At 44.1% G+C, this 21,686-nt stretch overlaps 2 protein-coding genes across 18 annotated transcripts in view; one reads left to right on the top strand and one right to left on the bottom strand.

Annotated features, from left to right (window-relative positions):
* The window catches only part of LOC105494914 (aspartate and glycine-rich protein-like), a 266,293-nt gene that overhangs the window by 21,634 nt on the left and 222,973 nt on the right, over window positions 1–21,686 (bottom strand). For 7 of the 13 annotated variants that reach the window (XR_011608764.1, XR_011608763.1, XR_011608769.1 and 4 more), the window contains one exon: window positions 8,353–20,919. The exons of 1 other annotated variant lie outside the window; for it this stretch is intronic. The gene's annotated coding sequence lies outside the window, so the exon portion shown is untranslated. Of the gene's footprint in view, window positions 1–8,352; window positions 20,920–21,686 lie in introns of those variants that run through there. 5 more of the 13 variants (XR_011608772.1, XR_011608767.1, XR_011608770.1 and 2 more) reach the window with 5 other exon arrangements.
* LOC105494943 (coiled-coil domain containing 60) overlaps window positions 1–21,686 on the top strand; it is a 205,267-nt gene that overhangs the window by 42,311 nt on the left and 141,270 nt on the right. The window lies entirely within an intron of this gene.

Below are 21,686 nucleotides of genomic sequence, written 5' to 3'. Positions count from 1 at the left end.
AACAGATCAGATGGAGATGTAATTGCCATAGTCATACACAGTAATTCACCTGCACATGGTAATTGATGTGCGGGAGATGCTAACTATGGAAAGGTGATGACTGGTTTGAACTGATCCAGGGAAGCTACTGGAGGTAGGGTAACCCTTTGGCCATGACTTAAAAGTTAAGTAAGCAGAAGCCTGAACACCTTGCTTGGATATAAAGCAAAGCTACCTTTGAGAATTCCCAGCAGGTGAAATGCAGATGTTAATTACATATAGATGTGCATATACCTACAGATGTGTACAGTGGACAATCGAAAGTCAAGCCCAACTCAGTGGTTACTAAAGTGTTTGTAGGGGAGTGCAGGCAAGAAAGTATCTCAATGCCTCTATCTCTGAAACGGGCACAAATGGAATCAGACTGTGGAGCAGGACTGCAAGAAGTCTTCTAGTTCATGCCTCACACACACATTCTCTAGAAGATGACCACGTGTCTCAGAGACTTTTTCAAGATTTTTCAGTATTAGGTATAAATCCCTTGGATGCAGTTTTATTTTATATTCTTAAGAGGACAACCACAGTTGGGTGGGAACAGTCATATGTGCTAGAAGCAGCTCATACTGAACCTATTGTATTCATCTCCTTCCGACTCTTGGTCGGAATTTGATGATCTCATATTGGTAGAGTACAGTCAGCCATGATGGGAATATTTACACCATGGGAATTGGCAAACACTGTAAATCAGGGCCTTTCCTTCTCCCCTGGGGAGCAGATTTTTAAGCATTTGCCAGCGTTTGATGGGAAATGCATATCAAGAAAGTACAGTGAGAAACTGATGTCATAGTATCTCAGAGTTGGAAGGGATTTTAGGTCTTCTCTTACCAAACCTCAGATTTGGTGCTAGAATTCTTCTCCCGTGAGTTTCTCGAGGATGGGGCAGTTACTAACAGCAGATGGTGAGACGAGTTTTCAGTGTTACGTAGACGTTAACATGAAATCACATAGCAGAAAAGGTACTTGTTTTTAAATTCTCTTTTGTCCTTTTTTATTATGCAAAGGAGAAAGTCTCAATTTAGTGCTATTCAATCTTTAACACCTCTCTAAGGACTTGTTGCTCTTCCTTTTAACAGAAAGGGCAGGCCTCAGGCTCAGAGTCTTGTGAAGATTAGTGCCTAGCTGTGATTGAATAGCTTGTTTTGTTTTTATTGTATTTACTTTTATAGTTACTTTCTATTTGTGACATGCAAGAATGGCTTTCTTCCTACAGTGATAGTAGCAAGTTTTCTTTCTATCACGTTTCTAAAATTAGCTCGCTTAGAGACAAATATTAAGTAAGTTGTAATGAAAGTAGTGTAGAGAGATGGCAAATATCCTGAAGGTGGTTTGTGAATGACCAACGCATCCGGAACACAGATGTACCCTACGTCAAGCAGACTTTGCCTGAATATGCCCAGTGACAGAGAGGTCACCACTTGGCAAGGCACTTCTTCTGTTACTGTAATCAGTGAAACACTTCATTTGAATTAACAGGGACTTTTGTTTTCTTCCTCCCCATGACCACCACCAAATTTAAAGTGTATTTCCTACAATATTCTCATATTGGACCAAAACTACTCAGTCCGCAAGGTTTCTAGTTTCTATTCTTGGTTTGTCTTTGGCTCAAGATCTCCATTAATTGTCATAGGCTTTGGGTTTTTACGGTGAACTGAGCCATGATGACCTTGAAAGCCGAATTCTGTCCTTGATGTGTCAACATTTCTCCAGTCGAAGCTGTTCTCCCTATACAGGAGGAATTGGCGTCTGTGGTTACCAAGCCAAAGTAGCAGGATAAGTTGTTTCTATACCTTACATCTCTGGAATTACAGTCTCTAGCTCCCTAGCTTTGTCCTTTGGAAAACCAGATCCTCAGTGTGATATCCTGATACTCAGACTCAGTGGTAGTAACCACTGCTTTCTACTGTGGCCTTCCTGTGCACCAGGCACCAAGCTGACAGCTTCCCATGCATTCTCTCATTTACACCTCATGACAACCCTGGTGCCACCTGCTATTGCCACCCCATTCTAAGGATGAGGAAGCTGGAGCTCAGAGAGTCGAAGTCACTCAAGGTCGCCTGGCCAGCAAGCAGTGCTGCAAGCTCATGACAAGGATTTCTTATCTCAGACCCTAAGATCCACAATGGAAAGTTGAAGCAGGTGACATGGGGAGGTGCCTGTGCTACAACCAGAGACCCTTTAAGGAAAAGTCTTGTTTTCTAAAGTCAGAGGAATGTGCAGTAAGTGAGCACAAAGCAGGCTGGCTCTTTGCAGGCATCTGACACCTTCTCGTGACCTTCCTATCTTTATCATTAGTGCTTGAGAGAGAGAGATAAGGCGGGGCAGGGGCAGAGCCAAGGAGAAACCCTACTTGACCCTCATCCAGGCAAATGCATACCTTTCCTCTCTTTCCACAAACATGAAGCTGATTTTCATGTGCTTTAGCCGCAAAACTTTTAGCCACAAAAACTCTTTCCCTTGTCAATGTTCAGTAATTAAACTTTTCTCAAAACCTGCAAATGAGCTTTATAGCAGTCTCTAGCATTTTACCATGAGGCAGAGATATGTCTTCCAGCCCTTTTTTTGACATTAATCCATTCAGCAGACTTGGCCTGATGCTCAGCTATGTGACAGCCAGCACACTGGTCTCTGCGGGTACAGGGAAGGAAGACGGGCACCAGTTCTGTCCTCTGTCTTCATCCCAATAAGTCCTGACACAGGAGGGGAACAGAGTAGAAAGTTCTGTGGGAGCACCTAACTGATGAAGGGGTGGAGGGAAAAGTGTTCCTGACAGGGGGAAAAGCATCTGTGAAGGCCCTGAGGCATGAGACAGCAGGAGCTCAAGGAGGCCCAGTGTGGCCTGTACCACTGGGCTGGCCCATCATAGGCATTCAGAACAGTGGGAATGAATGAACAAATGAATGAATGAATGAATGAATGAATGAGCAGAGTGTAATGGGGCACTCTGGGAGATGAGGATGGAGATGTACACTTAGGCTGATTCATGAAGTCTTTGAAGTCTGTTATGAGGAATTTTGACCTTGAGCCTAACTGTGAGGGGAGGTCTACACAATAGTGATGTGATTGTATTTAATGCTTCCCCAAACATGCCAGGCCACCAAGCTGTGACTATCTCACCACCCACCCATCCCAACACATTCAATGTGAATACAAAGCTTTACTTCTCCCCTTTTCTCCCAAAGAGATGAGTCGCTGAAAATGCAGCAGACCCAGGGTACTTGGAGATCTACTAATGGGGGAACCTCTTTGTGCTTGTCTGTGAGCCATGTTCTTGAAGCTGGTCTTGCAGGCATAACCCTGGGTGGCAACTGCACTGGAAATTAAATTAATTAAAGAAATTAAATAATTGATCAAAGATCTGGAAGTGATTGGATGAATGGAGATTTAAATCCAGATCTGGGCTGGGCTCAGTGGCCCACACCTATAATCCCAGCACTTTGTGAGGCCAAGGTGGGAGAACTGCTTGAGCCCAGGAGTTCAAGACCAACCTGGGCAACATAGTGAGATTCTATCTCTACAAAAATAAAATAAAAAATATATTATCCAGATCTGCTTTTGCCTCTATAGCATCTCTTCTTGGATGTTCTAGAGAAGTCTTCTGGCCACACCCATATTTCCTATTTCAGAGACAGGAAGCTATACAGACCACATGGTCCCACCCTCCAGGCTACAGATGACTAGACCAAAGGGACACACCTGATACAAGCTGAACCAATCAGATTTCCTTATCTGGAACTTGGACTTTGGACACTGAAAGACAGATCCAGATAGCCACAGAGTATGGAGATGAGGGCCCCATAAGCTCTAGGGCCGGGACAGCTATGATGGGTTGTGTGGGACATTAGAAGGAGCCAGCATAAAGAGAGAAAGAATAAAGAAACAGGTGTGCAGAAAATAGCATATCTGAGCATCCGTGCCCTTTTGAGAGCTCAAGAGACACAGGAAGTAGCTGAGCCTTCCTATCATTGGATACCATGAGATTTCCTACATTTTTAAAAACTTGAGCTGAATGAACCTGTTTGTTTCTGCCCACCACAGATCCCCAAATAAAACAAAATCTAGACAACACAAGAGACCTTCAAGAGGGCATGTTCATGAGATGGGTGAGGATGTTATAAGCAGATGAAAAGACTTGGGGTGTCCATGGATTTCTTGGTAATATCTCTGCCTAGCCATTTTAAAGAGACAGAGCTAGGCCGAGTGTGGTGGCTCACGCCTGGAATCCCAGCACTTTGGGAGGCTGAGGCGGGTGGATCACGAGGTCAGGAGATCGAGACCATCCTGGCTAACGTGGTGAAACCCCATCTCTACTAAAAATACAAAAAGTTAGCTGGGCGTGGTGGCAGGCACCTGTAGTCCCAACTACTTGGGAGGCTGAGGCAGGAGAATGGCTGTGAACCAGGGAGGCGGAACTTGCAGTGAGCCAATATCCCACCACTGCACTCCAGCCTGGGGGACAGAGCGAGACTCCATCTCAAAAAAAAAAAAAAAAAAAAAAAAAAAAAAAAAAAAGAGACAGAGCTAAGATATTCTGCAGCCAAGGGAGAGTGAAGGCAGAAAGGTGTCAAAGCACAGGGCTGCAAAATAAAAGATGCTTCATTAGGGGTTTGGCATCTGCTTCTTAAGAAAAGAAGAGGAGCACGGCTCAGGCCTTCCTCCTCCCTGCAGCTTCACTACTAATAAAGGCAGCTGGGTGATGAGTTTCTGTATCTGGCAAATCTACTTCATTTTTCGTCCCTCTGTCGACTGCAATGTAAGACAGCTCAAGAAGAAATTAATACTCGGAGTCAGTGTCAGCTCCACTGACAGCAGATCAAGGCTGAAAGACAAATTGCTCATCACAGTTCAGGGAGCCGGAGCTGGGAGAAGACAGACTTGCCATTCCCTGCGGGAGCTCCGGGCAGCTCCCACTGGTGGCTAACTACAAGGGACCCATCCTGGCTTCTGCCTACCTGTGAAGTTTGCAGGGAGCTGCAAGGGACTGGTCCTGGGGGAACAGCTTGTTGGACATCCTTGGGGCCCCTTAATGACCCTGTATTTGCAGCATGTCACCATGTCACTGGTATGACGAAGCCTAATGCCCTAGAAAAGCTATTTCTGTGCATCACTTATCACCAGCTCATTCCAAGTCATGGATTCTCAATTTTCTTTATGACACCTTGACCACTTGGCCATGAAGGATATTGTGTTTTGTGGGTTGAGTTCTGCACAAGCTCCTGACCAAACATTGAGTGGGGGGCTGATATCCAGCCCTTGCTAAACCATGTGCCCTGGCACGGGGCTGAATCCATTTGGAGAGAGGGTGGCTTTTTCTAATTTGCACAGAGGTGCTGCTTAGATTAATGAAGTCCTGGCAACATTGTATTGTAGAGCTATGGGCTTATTTGTTTATGGTCTGTGTCCCCTAGGTAGAATATTGACTCCTAGAGGACAAGGATTGTGCTGGAAATATTCCATTTGCCCCTTCAGAGCCACTTGCCACCCTTCTCCTCTCTGCTCTGTGCCCCAGGAGAATGGCAAATTAATGACCTCCCTTGCTCTCCAGCCTCCAGTTGGATTCAGCCAATAGAAAACACTGCTAGGAGATCAAAGGTGATATGGTTTGGCTGTGTCTCCACCCACATCTCATCTTGAATTGCAGCCCCCATAATTCCCATATGTTGTGGGAGAGACTTGATGGAACATAATTGAATCATGGGGGCAGTTTCCCCCATACTGTTCTTGTGGTAGTGAATAAGTCTCAAGAGATCTGACGGTTTTATAAAGGGAAACCCCTTTCATTTGGCTCTCATTCTCTCTTGCCTGCTGCCATGTAAGACGTGCCTTTTGCCTTCCACCGTGATGGTGAGCCCAGCCACATGGAACTATGAGTCCATTAAACCTCTTTTTTAAAAAATAAATTACCCAGTTTCAGGTATGTCTTTACCAATAGCCTGAAAACAGACTAATACAAAAGGGTAAGGGGAGAGAAAGGTTGGAGTCTCTGTTCCCAGTCTCATTTTCGCTACATGGACTTGGTTGGTTATGATTCTCTGGTCCTGGCTCCTGTCACACGGCATCTCCCTACCACCAACCTCTTCACTGCCAGTCACTGCTCCCCCTCTGTGCCCTTTCAGGGTGGTAACAGCTCCCTGCTGTTGCTAGCCCCAGGGGACTGCACTATCCCTTGTAGGGGGATCTTTGCAAACAGTCTGTGCAAATAGTCCCTTTATTCAACTCCTCCTCCAATTGCCAATTTAAGTGCACCATCTCTTTCCTACTCAGAGCCCAGTTAAGATATAGAGACATTGCTTGGTTCATTGCTGTCCCCAGCTCCTAGGAGAATGTCCAGCACAGAGCAACCACTAACCATTCAACCATTTATTTGTTGAATGAATAAATTATGATCCCTGAAGGTGGCAAGCCTTGGTTTTTTATTGTTTTGTTAAGGACTCACTGGCATCCTCTTTATTCAGCCTTGCAGCTTGGCTGTTGGAAATCAGTCACGAAGACCATTCCTCCCACCTCATCTGTCCATGTTCGGGAGTCCTCAAACCTCCCTGTTCTCATTTATTTCAGATAACAATTAGACCCTGTCGGAAAAATTTTTCTTCTGCTTTTGCCCTGGGTAGTTTGCAGGGGTGGAAGGAAAAATAAGTGATACCCTCAGAAAAGCATCCTTTTTGATTCTGAAAACCAATGTTTTTCCTGCCATTCTTCTTTTCTTTACACCCATTTGTCAGAATCAGTCTCCTAAATTAGTGCTAGAGGCTGCTTGCTGACCAGGGTAATTCCACTCATAAAAAAAAAAAAAAAAAAAAAACCAGTAACACAGTAAGCCCTCCAGAGCTGTTTAGTCTGGGGAGCCATGGTGCCGTTGCCCCAAAGGTGCACGTCTTTAGGGGTAGCTGTCTGAGGGCTGCTGGGCATAATGACCAGGTGGCAGCATTCCAGTCCTGGAAAATGTGTAGTATTTTCTCTCCAGGGTTTTGCAGAAATGACGCTGTCAGATAAAACAATGATTTAATGGCCACATGACAGGAGCCTTGAGACTAATGGTACCCAACTCAGAAAAATGTAGGAGACAACTGGAAGGCAATTACGAAACAGTCCGTGCCTACAACTCAGTCATTACCAACCAAGCATTGCGAGGAAGCCTCTCTCCTTTGGAAGGTCAAATTCTTATGGTTCCAAGTGGTTGGGAGCAGAGCCGGTGCTGGAAAACACAGGGTGGATATTTCTATGGAGAATTCTCCAGAATCGTGTACGTCACACAGAGCACTCCATCCTCCTCCCCTCTTCTCCCCCAACTCTGTCTCTCTCTTTCTCTCTCTCTCCCTCTGTCTCTCTCTTTCTCCTCTCTTTCTCTCTCTCTCACACACACACACACACACACACACACACACACACACACACACACACACTCCAATTTAAATGATTCAGCTCTTCCACTTTCCAAACCCAGTCCTCACAAAGCTTTGTTTACGCAGGCTAGGCAAAGTGATATTACCTACTTGACAAGTAGCTTTTGATTAAAAACACTGAACTCTGCCCGAGTAATTGTGCCACACACATGAAAATCATTTGAGGGCCTGAAGAGAAGTTCCTCTTTGCCCCCAGGAAACCTGAAATATTGTGTTTTTCTAAACAACCACCACCAAAAAAAAACCCTCTGTCTTGCATGGTTTGAACAAAACTTACATCTGTGCATTCTAGCATTTGCTAGATTTTTCTATAATGAGCATGTGGGCTATTTTCCAAACATTATCTTTTTTATGACAAAGCCATAAATTCACTCATTTGTGTTGCTAAAAGGACAAGTGACATATATAAAAAAGCACAAATTTCTCTTAACTCTCACCCACTGCCCATCTCCCAGCTCCAGAGGCAAATGCTTTTATGTATATGATGTGATTCCTCCTACCCCCTTTTTCTATAGGTATGAATGTGTATATATATGAATCTTCACACATTTTATTTTAAGGATTATTTTGTTTTTCGTAAATGGGATTATACCATATGTATTTATTTCACAACTTCTAAAAACTTAAATGTCTTAGAGATCTTGGAGATGTTGGGATCAGCACATAAAAATTTACCTAATTGCTGTTAACGGCTGCCTCAAATTCCATAGTGTTACTGAATCACAGTTTATTTCCCTAGGTCCCCTCTGACGCACATTTCAGGTTACTCTTAATGTCTCACGATTACATGCAAGGTTATAATAAAATACTTGTGCATTGCCTATTTGAGCACATAAGCCCCCATTTCTATGTGGGAGAGATAATTGTATCAGTTAAGATACTTTTGGCTGCAAATAAAAGAAGATCCCAGTGGTTAAGCAATAAGGGTTTTATTTTCTCATGTTAAGGTGAACTCTGAAGGTTAGAGCAACACAAAGATGGTTAATTCAGCGGCTCAATGTCTTCATCCTAGAGCTAGGCGCTTTCTTTCCATCTTTCTGTTCTGCTTCTCTCAGAGAGTTGGGAATGCCTCCCAGAGGGATCACATGATGGCTGGAGATGTTCTAGGTGGCATGTGCAGACATGCCTCTTCAGCAGTCCTCGGATCCCCTTGGCCAGGATTGAGCTGCAAACTCACACATACACCTGCCACTGGCAAGAGGAATGAGATGACCGTGACTGTCATGGACCGATTGTGATTCCTTCTCTTGTTCTTGGAAGAAGAAAGTGAGAGGAAACAGATTTTATTAATCAAATAAACCTCCAGAAAATTTGTCCCAAATCACAGCCTACTTGAATATCCAAGTACCAGTTACTTCACATCTTCATCCACTCTTTAATAAGGCATTTAACTTTCTGCCAGTGTGATGGGCAAAGAGGACATCTTGTTGTTTTCTTGTACTTACCTGATTGTCAAGATTGAGGATCATCTATGTATATTCATTGTTTATTTATATTTTCTCTTTGGAGAGTTACCTGTTTGTATTATTTGCCCTATTTTCTCTTAGGCAGTTTGCTGCCTTTTCATTGATTTGCAAAGTTTCTATATGTACCTCTTGGAAACACATATAATCAAGACATTTTAAAAGGTTCTCAAGAATAAACACTTAAATTATGTATCTTTGTTCTTACTTTGATTCTCAAGTGTTTCTGTAACAGTTTGGGGAGCAGAAGAAAATCAATTTCATGGAATAGGTTGTGGTGACATGCTTTCTAAATGGTGTGCTTCAGAACAAAAGTTCCTAGACAGATGTTAAAATGCAATTGGAAAACACTGCATAAAATCTCCTACTTTTAGAGTGTCGCCATGTACAAACAGCATAGGGATCAGCTCTGTTTTGATCATGACCACTACCTTCCTTGTGAGCTCATACCATCATTTGCCCTCTCTGAGTCTTACTTCACTCATTGTAAAATAGTCCCCCCTCTTGGCTCTTCCCATGCTCACGCACATTCGTGGCTTCCCACAGTAGCACCTGTGGCTCTCTGTCTGTGGTCTGGGGCAGTTCATAAGGGACAAGAAGGCAATGCCTTAAGGAGCATCCCTCTACCAATGGCAGACAAATGATAACAGATAAGTACCTGAGTTGCCTTGCCTTCAGATGCAAGAACTCTGAGACATCTTCAATATCAAGAGTCAACAAACTACAGTTCACCAGCCAAATCTGGCCCATGGCTTGTTTTTATAAATAAAGTTATATTGGAAGACAGCCACGCCCATTTCTTTACATATGGTCTACGGTTGCCTTCATACTACAAGGGCAGAGTTGTACAAGCGACTGTATACCCCCCAAAGCCTAGTATTTATGGTGTGGCCCTTTCTAGACAAGTTTGCTAACTCCAACTCTATATTATTCCCCTGTGGTGCCAGCAGGGTTGAGCCCCAAGTTGCCCATAGTGGTCACCTGCTTGCTCATTAACACACCTTCCTGTCCTTGTCCCACTCTCCTATGGGGGTTTCCCAGGATCACCTCCCAAATACACTACTTGTGCTCACAAAGCTGTAACATGCTAGACTTAGAAAAGAAGTCTAGGCTTAGAAAAGAAGCAAGGAGAGTGGGAAATGGCAGGGGACTGTAGACCATGGTGAGTCTGAGCCCCTGAGCCCCAGACCCAAGGCATCTTTAGGGTTAGCCCCCCCCCCACCTCCCATCACTTCCACAAATCACCACCAAGACACAGGCATGCACACATGCACACACATACACAGAGCAAGCTTGCCATTCATTTGGGTAGTGGCTTTGCACACGTTACCATTAGTGGCTGATAAACTGAAAACTAAATGGAAAATGCAAATGGAAGACAAAGATGCTTTTCTCTTCTCTGCATCAAGGAAAACACCTTGACTCCTGGCCGGTGTGTGACCACATGAAAGAAGTAGACTTTCTCCAGAGGGAAATATGTCTGTTTAGTCTGTAATGATGCATGTTTTCATATATAAAATAAATAGGTCATCAAATATCTCTCCTAAGGGGGGAAAGGCTCCTAACATCTCACTGTTACATGTAATGCTACCATAATGCCACTCTCAAATCATAGAGGACAAGGCTTCAATATACCTCGCATCTTCCCGCCTCCCGGCATTTGCACAGGCCATTCCTGCTGCCCAGACCATTCCCTTAATAAACACACTTTTGTCCTTTTTGGGGTCTGTTTAGATACCACTTCCCCAAAGACACCTTCCCTAATCCTCCCTGCAAGTTCTCCCTGTCAGTAAGCAGATCAGGGCCCTGTAACACTGTGTTTGTTGTGCTTACTAAATGTATCTATCCTGGTACTCACTATAATAACTAAATAAATGTTTATTTAATGTCTTTCTCTCCCACCAGTCTATACATCACATCTCTCATGTTTACAGTCATAGCCCCAGTACCTGACATTTACTGGATAATCAATATATTTTTTAAATAGATGAATCAGTGAATGGGTGAATGAATGAATGAATGAATGGACAAATGAATGAATGTGGATGGACCCCTCAGAGAATCCAGTGGCCATTCTTTCAGCATAATTATGCCAAGATGAGTTCTTTGATGACCAAAAGAAGCTCTCTGCTTCTCAAATTCTAATCTGCAAGAGGAATCACTTGGGAACCCTTGTGGAAATGCAGATTTGAACTCAGCAGCTCAAAGTAGGGCTGATACTTGCTTTTCTGACAAGCCCCCAGGTGACACAGATGCTTCTAGTTCCCGAGTCACACTTTGAGTAGCAAAGGAGTTAGATGATCTTAAGCAAGAACAGTGGCAGGTGCATTTATTTTTAAAGAGCTCATTCCTTTTGTCTTCACTGACATTTATTTTTACAAAAGTTCTAAAACGCAGCAATGCTTCCAGGCGGGGCAGCCACGCCACTTGGCTTAATTTCCTGCTGTTTAACCACAGGCCAACTAGTCAGACCTCAGTATACATTCAGAATTTTGTGTGATGCCATTTCTCATTTTGGATTAGGTCTTGACCACGTTCCCCAACAAAGCACCCAGTTCTGCATGACTTTACTTTTTATAAAAGGTGAGGGGAGGATGTGAGGATGCTGAGATGAACCAAATTCAAGATGCATCAGAAAATGGACTCTTACCCACATGTCTCTGAGGCTATTCCGAGTTCCTCTAAGCCACAGTGGGACCAGCAGCACCTACTGTCACCATTCATGCCAGTGTGACTTCTTTTTCCAAGTATGTGTCTATGTGTATGTGTGTGTATGTCTTTTCTTAAAACGCCATCCACGTCTGGGTGCTTTCAGTACTCAGGATATTCTGAGCTGCAGATCCTGAGGACTTCAACACTAACCATCAAATTGCTGAAATACCAGACAAGGCCTCAATGTCTTAGGCATAATATAACATGGATATAATGTTAGAACTTGGGCTGTAGCCTCAGAATGATCTGGATTGGAGAGCCACCACCCATACCTCATAGTTATGTGTGTTTGGGCAAATTACTTGTCCCTCTTGGGCCTCAGTTTCTGCCTCTGCACAATGACAGCAATAATAACCTCTACCCAAAAGGGCTGTTGTGAATGTCAAACAGAAAAATGCATGTAATGTGCATGCCGCGGAGTAATGTGCATGTAACGTGATACTGCGGTGTCTGGCACCTAGCAAACGAGAGCTATCGTTATCAGTGTTATTACTGTTGTTGTTGGTACTCCTACAGAAAGCTAAAAGAATTTTGTTGTGTAGGTTGACAGGGCTTTCCTGTATTAGAATTAGGGAAGGTCAGCCGGGCGCGGTGGCTCCAGCCTGTAATCCCAGCACTTTGGGAGGCCGAGACGGGCGGATCACGAGGTCAGGAGATCAAGACCATCCTGGCTAACACGGTGAAACCCCGTTTCTACTAAAAAATACAAAAATCTAGCCGGGCGAGGTGGCGGGCGCCTGTAGTCCCAGCTACTCGGGAGGCTGAGGCAGGAGAATGGCGTAAACCCGGGAGGCGGAGCTTGCAGAGATCCAGCCACTGCACTCTAGCCTGGGCGACAGAGCGAGACTCCGTCTCAAAAAAAAAAAAAAAAAAAAAAAGAATTAGCGAAGGTCCAGTATCTTTTTCTTCCCTCTGAGCCCTGTAGAAATGCTTGGTCTGAAGTGGCCACCTTCTGGAAGCCTTCTGCAGTGGGGTCCCGCAGCATACCAGTGAGTCGTGTGGCATATCTGAGTGCTCGAGACAGCTGTGCATTCTACTGGTTTGCTCCCCTGTGCAATTCGGTGTGCAATATTGCAGAGGTCAGGGGTCAAAACCCAGGACAGGGCTCTGGAAGTATTCAGCTATCTGTGATTATAAGACCAGCCAACTCAGGCCCCCTCAATCATAAGTAACATAAACCCTTTCAGAGATCAAGAGAGGGGGATTTATTCTAGAAACAAGGGGTGTCCTGTGGAGTTCAGAGGTAGGAGCTGCTGTGGGACCTCCTAGTGGAGTGGTCCCAGGACCTAGGATATCATTGGCCTAAGATATCCATCACTTCATCTTCCCCCAAATCCACCCTCCGTACCCCAGCAGACATGGAAGAGGGTGCAGCTACTCACGGAGACCCTGTTTCTCTGAGAATTGCCTCCCATTGGACTGTAGCCAACTTTGAACTAAGTGACACAGCTCCACTCTCTTCACCTCTGCTGTGAAGAGAAGTGGACACTTGACCCAAGCTGGACCAATAAGATTCTTCCCTGAGAGTTTGGAATTAAGGCTGAATTAGTCCTGGCTGGTTTTCTCATCTGTAAAATGGTGATAATAATAGTAACATTTTTCTAGTAGAGTTGTGATGGAGATCAAATGAGAGATGCCATGTCAAGTTCTTACCCAACACGGGACGCATAATAAGCACTCAGTAAAATGACTGTTATGATCATTGTTATCCCCAATACCAAACACCATAGCATAAGGCCTAGCACAAAGTGGTGCTCAATAAATATTCATGGGATGAATGAATCAATCAATCCGGGAATGCCACAGGCTGCAATCAGCCATGCAAGTTGATGCTCAACCATAGCACTGCATGGACCACATGTTTGTACAAAACCTCTCTCTGAAGAACAGTAGACTTTGCCTTCTAAACAAAACCAAGGTGAACATCCTGACCCTGGGTCTCCTGTTTGTGAGGTGCAAGTGCTATATAACAGTTTCGTGGCCAGATGCGGTGGCTCATGCCTATAATCCCAGCACTTTGGGAAGCCAAAGCAGGAGGATTGCTTGAGACAAGGAGTTTGAGATCACCCTGGGCAATATGGCAAGAATCCATTGCTACAAAAGTACAAAAAAAAAAATGAAAAAATCAGACAGTCATGATGGCACACACCTATGGTCCCAGCTACTTAGGAGGCTGAGGTGAGAGAAACACTTGAACCCATGAGGTTGAGGCTGCAGTGAGTTGTAATAGCACCACTGCACTCCAGCCTGGGTGACAGAGCAAGACCCTGTCACAAAAAAGAAAGCATTCTGAGGGTTGCCAGGTACTCATAATACATTTTACAGCTCATTAAATCTCTAGTTAGACAAACTCAATCATGTGTTTTTGTTAAAATGAGATTTGGGCCATTTCAAAGATTTCATCGTGCAGGAAATATGGTTTAAGTTTTCCTTGGAAAGGGAGGAGGGGGAAAATGCATTTCACAATAGCATCCAAGAGTTCCACAGCGTATTTCTGATTTTATACTTCCTGCAGTCATTCTCTCTTTCACAAATGATTCGTTGTTTTGCTTTCACTGCTTCCGAATAGTATTTATTTTGTCTGCGTCTCCACCTACGCCCTAGGCTCAAAAATGCACATCCTGGAGATTTGTACCTGCATTAAACAGGGAGCATGTTTATATTTTTAAAATGTAGCTGCAGTAAACAACTTTTGAAATGTACATAGAATAAATGCAGACAAACATGCTTAATCAACTCGCCCTTGGAGAGAAAGACACAGGGAAAGCTTTGCAAATGAAATTTTCTCCCAGTGGCTTAGAAAAGAGCCTTCAAAGTGGCAACTCGTGCCCACACCTGGACAGGCTTCAAGAGGAAAGAAATATCAGTCTGGAGCTTCCTGCTTTTGTGTGACATTTTCAGTGAAGGGATAGAGCAAAGAAATAAGGATTCATTTAATAAATGACACAAGGTCAGATGACCTCTTCTGGTGCAACCGGGCTACAATGAAGCCACCAGACTTTAACCAGCACCTTCAGAAAGTGAGCACTCACACACACCACCTTTGGTGTTGTAAAACAGTGTTTAACAGCCCTGATCATCTTGAGCTTAAGCATTTTAGAGTCTCAAGATGCTGGAACTATGACAGGCCCTTAATAGGCCCCCAGAAAATATTTGTGGAACTACTAATCATCATGCTAGATAAAAAATGACAGATTCCATTTACCGATAGCTTGCTACATGCCAGGCATTCTGTGTTCACTAAGTTTAATTGTTACAACTGTACTGCAAAGCAAGTATTGTTATAAGCACCTTCACCATAGTAGAAATGAGAATGTAGAGGCTCAGATAAAGGATTTGTCCAAGGTCACTCCACCGGGCAGAAGATTTGAAGCTTGAAGATTTGAACTTACGTCTGTCTGATACTAAAATCCACATTATTGTTCTTGTCTCCCCAACGTCTCTCCTTTTTCTGCTTAAAAGCATTTTCCCTAGTTCCTTCTACCTGTTACAAAGGAAACAGGGGGTAATTTCATGCTTCAAGGGCTCTGCATGCTTAGCGTCCACCCACCACGTGGTAGTCCAGGCAGGGACACCATGCTTCCGGCAAAGCCAAAGGAGACCTCTCATTGCCCCCCAGGCATCCCCTAAAAGCACAGTTGAACTTTCTAGTTACTCCCAGAATGAATATCCCCCTGAATATATAGAAAACAGTAATCCTCATGGGTGACCGAGGCATGGCATGCATGACCATATGGGCAACTGGTGTCCCCAAGACTGAATAGGAAAATTGAATATCTTTGTCTTTCATGTCCTTTTTGTCCTTGCCACCTTCCAGCTGTTGCATCTCCTGTTAAATAATGTCATTTCCCTCCAACTTTCATTTAGTCAAGCAACAAACACTCATTGATCCCTTACAAAGACAAAACCAGCTCTGATCTCAGGATCAGACCCCTACCTGAATAGAGGCAGATGCATAAAACAAGTAACTTTAGTGCATGAGCTCAGTGTTCCAAGAAGAGAGACTTGATCAATATGCTCTGGAAACACAGAAAAGCATGACTAACTCAGCCAGTGGAGGGAGAATTGAAGAAGGGGGTGCTTAGGAAGGCTTCATAATGGTGATGATATTTAAGTTGGGTCTTGAAGGATGAGTAGTTTTCCAAGTGAGAGAAGAGAGAAACAGCATTGCCTACAGAAGGTATAACGTGTTTCCAGGAGCTCAGAGTGTTTCAGACGTATTCAGAGTAGCTGCAGAAAAAAGTGTGTGTCGGCAGAGGTGCAACCAACAGATGCAAAGTCATGAATGACTCTATAGAACACCCTGAAGAATTGAGGCTTTGCTTTGTGATTCATGGAAGCCACTGAAGGGTCTTGAGCAAGAGCATGTGTATCAGAGAATTCTTGCCCCACTATAAAGAAATACCTGAGACTGGCTAATCTATAAAGAAAGGAGGTTTAACTGGCTCACAGTTCCACAGGCTGTACAGGAAGCATGATGCTGGCTTCTGGCAAAGGGAAAGCAGGCCTGTCTTACCAAAGGGGGAAGGGAGAGAAAGAGGGGAAGTGCCACACACTTTTAAACGACCAGATCTTGTGGTAACTCAGTATCACAAGAAAGGCACCAAAGGGGAAATCTGCCCCCATGAACTAATCACCTCTCACTAGGACCCACCAACATTGAGGATTACAATTTGACATGAAATTTGGGCAGGGAGAAAGACCCAAACCATATCAGCATGGTAATGAGTTTCATTCTATAGAAAGATGGTATATTAGTTTTTAGGGCTGCCATAACCAGTGATCACAAATGGGTAGCTCAAAACAACAGATATTTCTTCTCTCCCAGCTAAGAGGTAAGAGGTCCAAAACCAAGATGTCAGCAGGGTTTGTTCCTTCTGGAAGCTCTCATGTTCCATGCCTCTCTCCCAGCTTCTGGTGGCTCCTGCAATTCTTGGTGTTTCTTGGCTTGTAGCCTCATCACTCCAGTCTCCACTTCCATCTCCACATGGCATTCTCCTTCAACATGTGTCCTTTTCTATTTTTGTTTTTGAGACGGAGTCTCGCTCTGTTGCCCAGGCTGGAGTACAGTGGCTCGATCTCAGCTCACTGCAACCTCTGCCTCCTGGGTTCAAGCGATTCTCCTGCCTCAGCCTCCCGAGTAGCTGGGATTACAGGTGCCCACCACCTCGCCTGGCTAATTTTTGTATTTTTAGTAGAGACTGGGTCTTACCATGCTGGCCAGGCTGGTCTCGAACTACTGACCTCAAGTGATTCACCCGCTTCAGCCTCCTAAAATGCTGGGACTACAAGCGTGAGCCACTGCACCTGGCCTTATCCTCTCCTTTTCTTGTAAAGACACCAGCCATCTGACTTAGGGCCTAATTTAGTATGACTTCTTGACTAATTACGTCTGCAAAGGTAATATATAAGGTCCCATTCTGGGTGGAGGTGAGTTTCAGAGGGACACTATTCAACCCACTCCAGATTGTGTAGAGGTGAGAGTGGTAGTGGGAACCTAGGAGACCAGCTGGAAAGCCAGCCCCACAGAGGGGAAATGGGTCATGGATGCAGCAGTGGAACAGTGACCCACTGTCATACCAAGGACTTTGCATGGGCCCTTTCCCAGAAAGAAGGGGGTCATAATGACACAGTGAGTCCCATTAGAAGGGACCTCAAAGATCAAATTGGGCCAGGCACGGGGGCTCATTCCTGTAATCCCAGCACTTTGAGAGGCCGAGGCAGGAGGATCACTTGAGGCCAAGAGTTTAAGACCAGCCTAAGCAATATAGCGAGACCCAGTCTCCACAAAAAAATTTAAATAATTAGCCAGGGGTCTGGTGTGTGCCTGTGGTCCTAGCTACTCAAGATACTGAGGCAGGAGGATCACTTGAGCCCAGGAGTTCCAGGCTGCAGTGAGCTGTGATGGCACCACTGCCCTCCAGCCTGGGCAGCAGAGCAAGACTCCATTCCTTTAAAAAAAATCAAATTGCTCACTTTTCCTTTTCACTGATAAAAGTGGTCATGGACACTATTAAGTTGTGAAACTAGCATTTTACAATTAGATAATCTGTCTTGAGGATCCCTTTATAGTCTTAAGATTGTTTAATTCATACTGACTCTTTGTAGGAAGGTTTAGTTTAGGCCTTAAAGAGCTGAGAAGCTTATTGGCAGAGCCCATAATTGTCTTAATAGACAGCATTTATTAAGCACACACTAAATGCCAGGTACTATGCGGGGTACCTAGAATTCCTTAGCTATAATTCTCATACCTCTAAAAAGAAAGGCAATATTATGAATGTCTCCTTTCTACAGATGAGGAAATTGATGCATGGGGAGGTTCTAACTTGCCCAGAGTCACACAGTGATGACGCTGACCTGCAATTTAGGGCCATGCAATGCCAAAGGAAGTTTTTCAAACAAACAAAAACTATTAAGAAAAAAATAGAGGATGAAGGGCAGAGGATTATGAATATTTCAATTCAAGAGGCCCCAATTTATCTTGATCCCAAAGAAGAAGTCTTCATTTATCCTAGCTTAGGATAAAGAACCAGCTCTGGAAGCCTGCATGACAAACTGGGGTCACCCTCTTAGTTCATGGGGTGCCTAAAAGGAGATGCACCCAGGACCCAGATGGGCATCCTCCTGCTGAAACAGGGAACTGGGATCCAACTTAATTAATCTTCTTCTCACTGCCAACATTTCCCTTGCCCTCCCATCTGTTCTTTTCTCCAGGGATTAAGGGACCTTTACAGTTCCAGCTCATTCAGAATAAAGTTCCTTCAAATGAGTGGCCAATTTCATTTTTTTCCTTTGAGCCTGACATGCAGAGCCAGCTGTTGACTTAGGAAACTCTGCCAACAGCGCCTGTCGGGTGCAGACCTCATCTGGTGTCTGCTTGGGATTTTCCTTTTAATTATAATTATACTTCAAAGGGAATCTGGAACTTGCAGAGCCAAAGATCAAAGCCTCAAGAGGGGCTATGTTCTCCCTAACAGTCCCCAACAGGGCTCTGAAGACAGGGGAAGGGAAGGATGTAGGTGATGCCATCAGCCTGGCTAACCTCAGCCCTCCCACATTGCACCCTGTGGTCATGTGGCTGCCACCGGGCATCCAGCTTAGCCAACTGGTCCCTTCAGTGTGGCCAGAGTAGGAAATTACCTATGGGGTATGATCTGAGGATGGAGCAGCATAGTCCACACTAAAACATACCCCTACACACCAAAACTTGCTACTTGCCTAAGATTATACCATTTGCCAAGCACCCTTTTAGATTAAGTATCGTGCACTCCATGCTCTCCATTTTCAAGGTGAAAATGCTACTAAGCTAGCGATGCCATGTGTCACTCCCACCTTAGTATAAATTAGCCTACAGGTTGGTTTCCATAGTTCAGAGCAGCATGAGGATATTTAGCACTGGGTGGAGGAGGATGATTGGTGGAGAAGAGTAAATATTTCAATATCGCTGAAAGGGGAAAGAAATGAAGGAAACCAAAATGTATTAAGCACCTACCGTGTGATAGTCTTTTACATATGTGATATTATTTGTTTTCTTAGCAACCCTCTAAAGTTGGCATTATCACTCACATTTTGTAGTTGTCTCTCCCCTCCAAGTTGAGTTTAATCCAGTGGTTCTCAGACTTTAACAGCCATAGGAATGCCTGAAAGTGGAGATTCCTTGGTCCACACCAGAGGTTCTAATTCACCTGATCAGAATGTAGTCCATGAATTTGCAGGTGTAATAAGCTCCCAAGTGATGCTACTGGCATTGGTTCATGGACCACAGCTTGAGCAGCACTGGTCTTGGCCGGTCATAGCTGTCTTATTCGCTTAGCCAACAACTGGTTCAAATGATGGGCATCCCGGAGCCCCTTTGGGCCAATGGGTAGGGGAAAGAAGCCTTGACCCTGGTTGCTGCCAGAAGCCACTTTACAACCATGAGGGGAAGATGTCTAAGGATGAGGCTAATTCTGTGGGCAATTGACTCTGTGCAGAGCTCAGTGACATGACAGACCTTCAAAGTCAACCCTGAAATCCCAAATCCTACTCTGTACTTCTTCTTACATGGAGTAATAAATTTCCTTATGTGTAAGCAAGAATGAGTGGAGTTTCCTGTTACTTTTGGGTCAAAGACACTATCAACATTCTCAGATGAAGAAAGAGGGTCTTGGTCCAAGGCCCATGGTCACAGAGCTGGTTACCCAGGTCTGTGTAATGCCAAGTGTCCTTCCAATTTATCACACTGTCTGAGTGGTTTTCTCTCCCAATACCTGATGTGACTCCCCATCTACTTTGGCACAAGCATTTGAGACCAGACCCATCTAATCTCCTACCAACAAGAGATTCAGGATCCCATTCATCCATCCAACTGTCCATCCATCTGTCCATCCATCCATCCTTTCATTCATCAAGCATTTATCCAGCACTTGCCGCATATCAAATCCTATACTCAAGGCTGTGAATCTATTGCAAGACAAGACGTAATCTTAGCCCCGAAGGAGCTCAGATCTAGAGAAAGAGACAGCCCCACAATCTCAGCATCTCTTTCTACATTCAAGACACAGGCATTGAGGTCAGCCTATGGATGTCCAGATGTCCAGTTGTTGTGGGTTTCTAAGATGTTGGCAGATAATAAAAGCTCAGTCTTCGTTTGTTTGACTCAGATAGATTTATCCACTTTTGGAAGGTTGAATTTATTTTAACATCAGTAAAGCAATTCAAGTATCCTCAATAATGGATATCATATAAATATTCAACCATCACATTTCTCTGTTTATAAAGCTTCAAAGCGCGCAGCACATTGTAAAGCTGCTAATTAATTCTTGTAACGCCCTGGTGTCATGAGCAAAAGGCAGATAATAACCCTATTTTACCAGTGGGACCAATGGCCGCTGTAATTCAGCAACTAGCCTGTGGTCATGTGGCAGATCACCTGCATTTTATACCTTCATTAACAGCACAGTTTATTAATTGTAACAATTACATTCACCATTAACATTTATTGAGAGCCCCCATAAACCTGGCTCTGTCCTGAGAACTTTATACACACATCACCTCGTTGATTCTCCATCATAGGCCTATGAAGTAGGCTCTGTGATTATTCTCACCTTGCACACAGGGAAACTGAGGCTCAAAGAGTAATCTTATCTGCCAAAGACCTGGCTGGTGAACTCAGGTCTGTATAACTCCAAATCCCATACCCTGCCCTTTGACTTATTGCACCTGCTGGGTGACATGTTGGGAGGAGAGGATCGTGTATTCTTCCATTCCTTTGCTGTGTGACATTAGGAAAATTCTCCAGCTTCTCTGAGTCTTGGATTGCACATCTGTTGGTGAAGCAGAGAGAGTACAAGCTTTAGAGCCAAAGTGCAGTTTGTGTTTGAACCCCACCTCTGTTCCTTACTCTGTCATGTAACTCTGGAAATTAACCTCTCTGGACCTCTGTTTTCTCTTCTGTAAAACAGAGATAATGGCAGCCCTATCCCACAAAATATATTGCAAGGGTAAATGGAATTAACATGTGTAAAACTAAGTGGGTAGCACATAGTATGCACCTAGTAAGACACTTAGTAGGTAAATGGCAGCTGTTTTTAGTGTGTCTGTCATGTGATGGAGGTGTCATGTTGGGTAATCTCTCAATGCTGATGATCTCCGATAATTTTTAGACGAAAGATCTCCCATGGATTTTGGTTTAGCCACAGGGAACTAGTGTAACTCTCCAGGGGTGTAGTTTGGGGTTATCTCGACAAAAATATTTGCAATATGCTAACAAAATTATGGTCAAATCAAGATCCTGCTAGTCGCAAATGATAGAAAACCCCAATTCAATGTGGCCTACACAAAAGAGAAAACTATCTTCAAACATTATCTCCAGATACATACTCTTCTTTCTCCTGTGTTGCCTTCATTCTCAGACAGCCTTTACCAAGTTGATGGCCAAGATAGTCACCAAGAGCTCTAGGCTGACATTCTTCCATGGGAGCAACCCCAGTTGAAAGAGACCTTCTCTTTCCCAAGAGCAGCAGCAAATGGCCTGAGACTAAATACTTTGGTCTTTCTTTGGGTCTCAGACTCACAAAAAACTAAGATCCTC

The sequence above is a fragment of the Macaca nemestrina genome, chromosome 10 (assembly GCF_043159975.1).
Source record: "Macaca nemestrina isolate mMacNem1 chromosome 10, mMacNem.hap1, whole genome shotgun sequence".
Taxonomy (NCBI): domain Eukaryota; kingdom Metazoa; phylum Chordata; class Mammalia; order Primates; family Cercopithecidae; genus Macaca; species Macaca nemestrina.
This window is presented reverse-complemented; position numbering and strand designations above follow the sequence as displayed.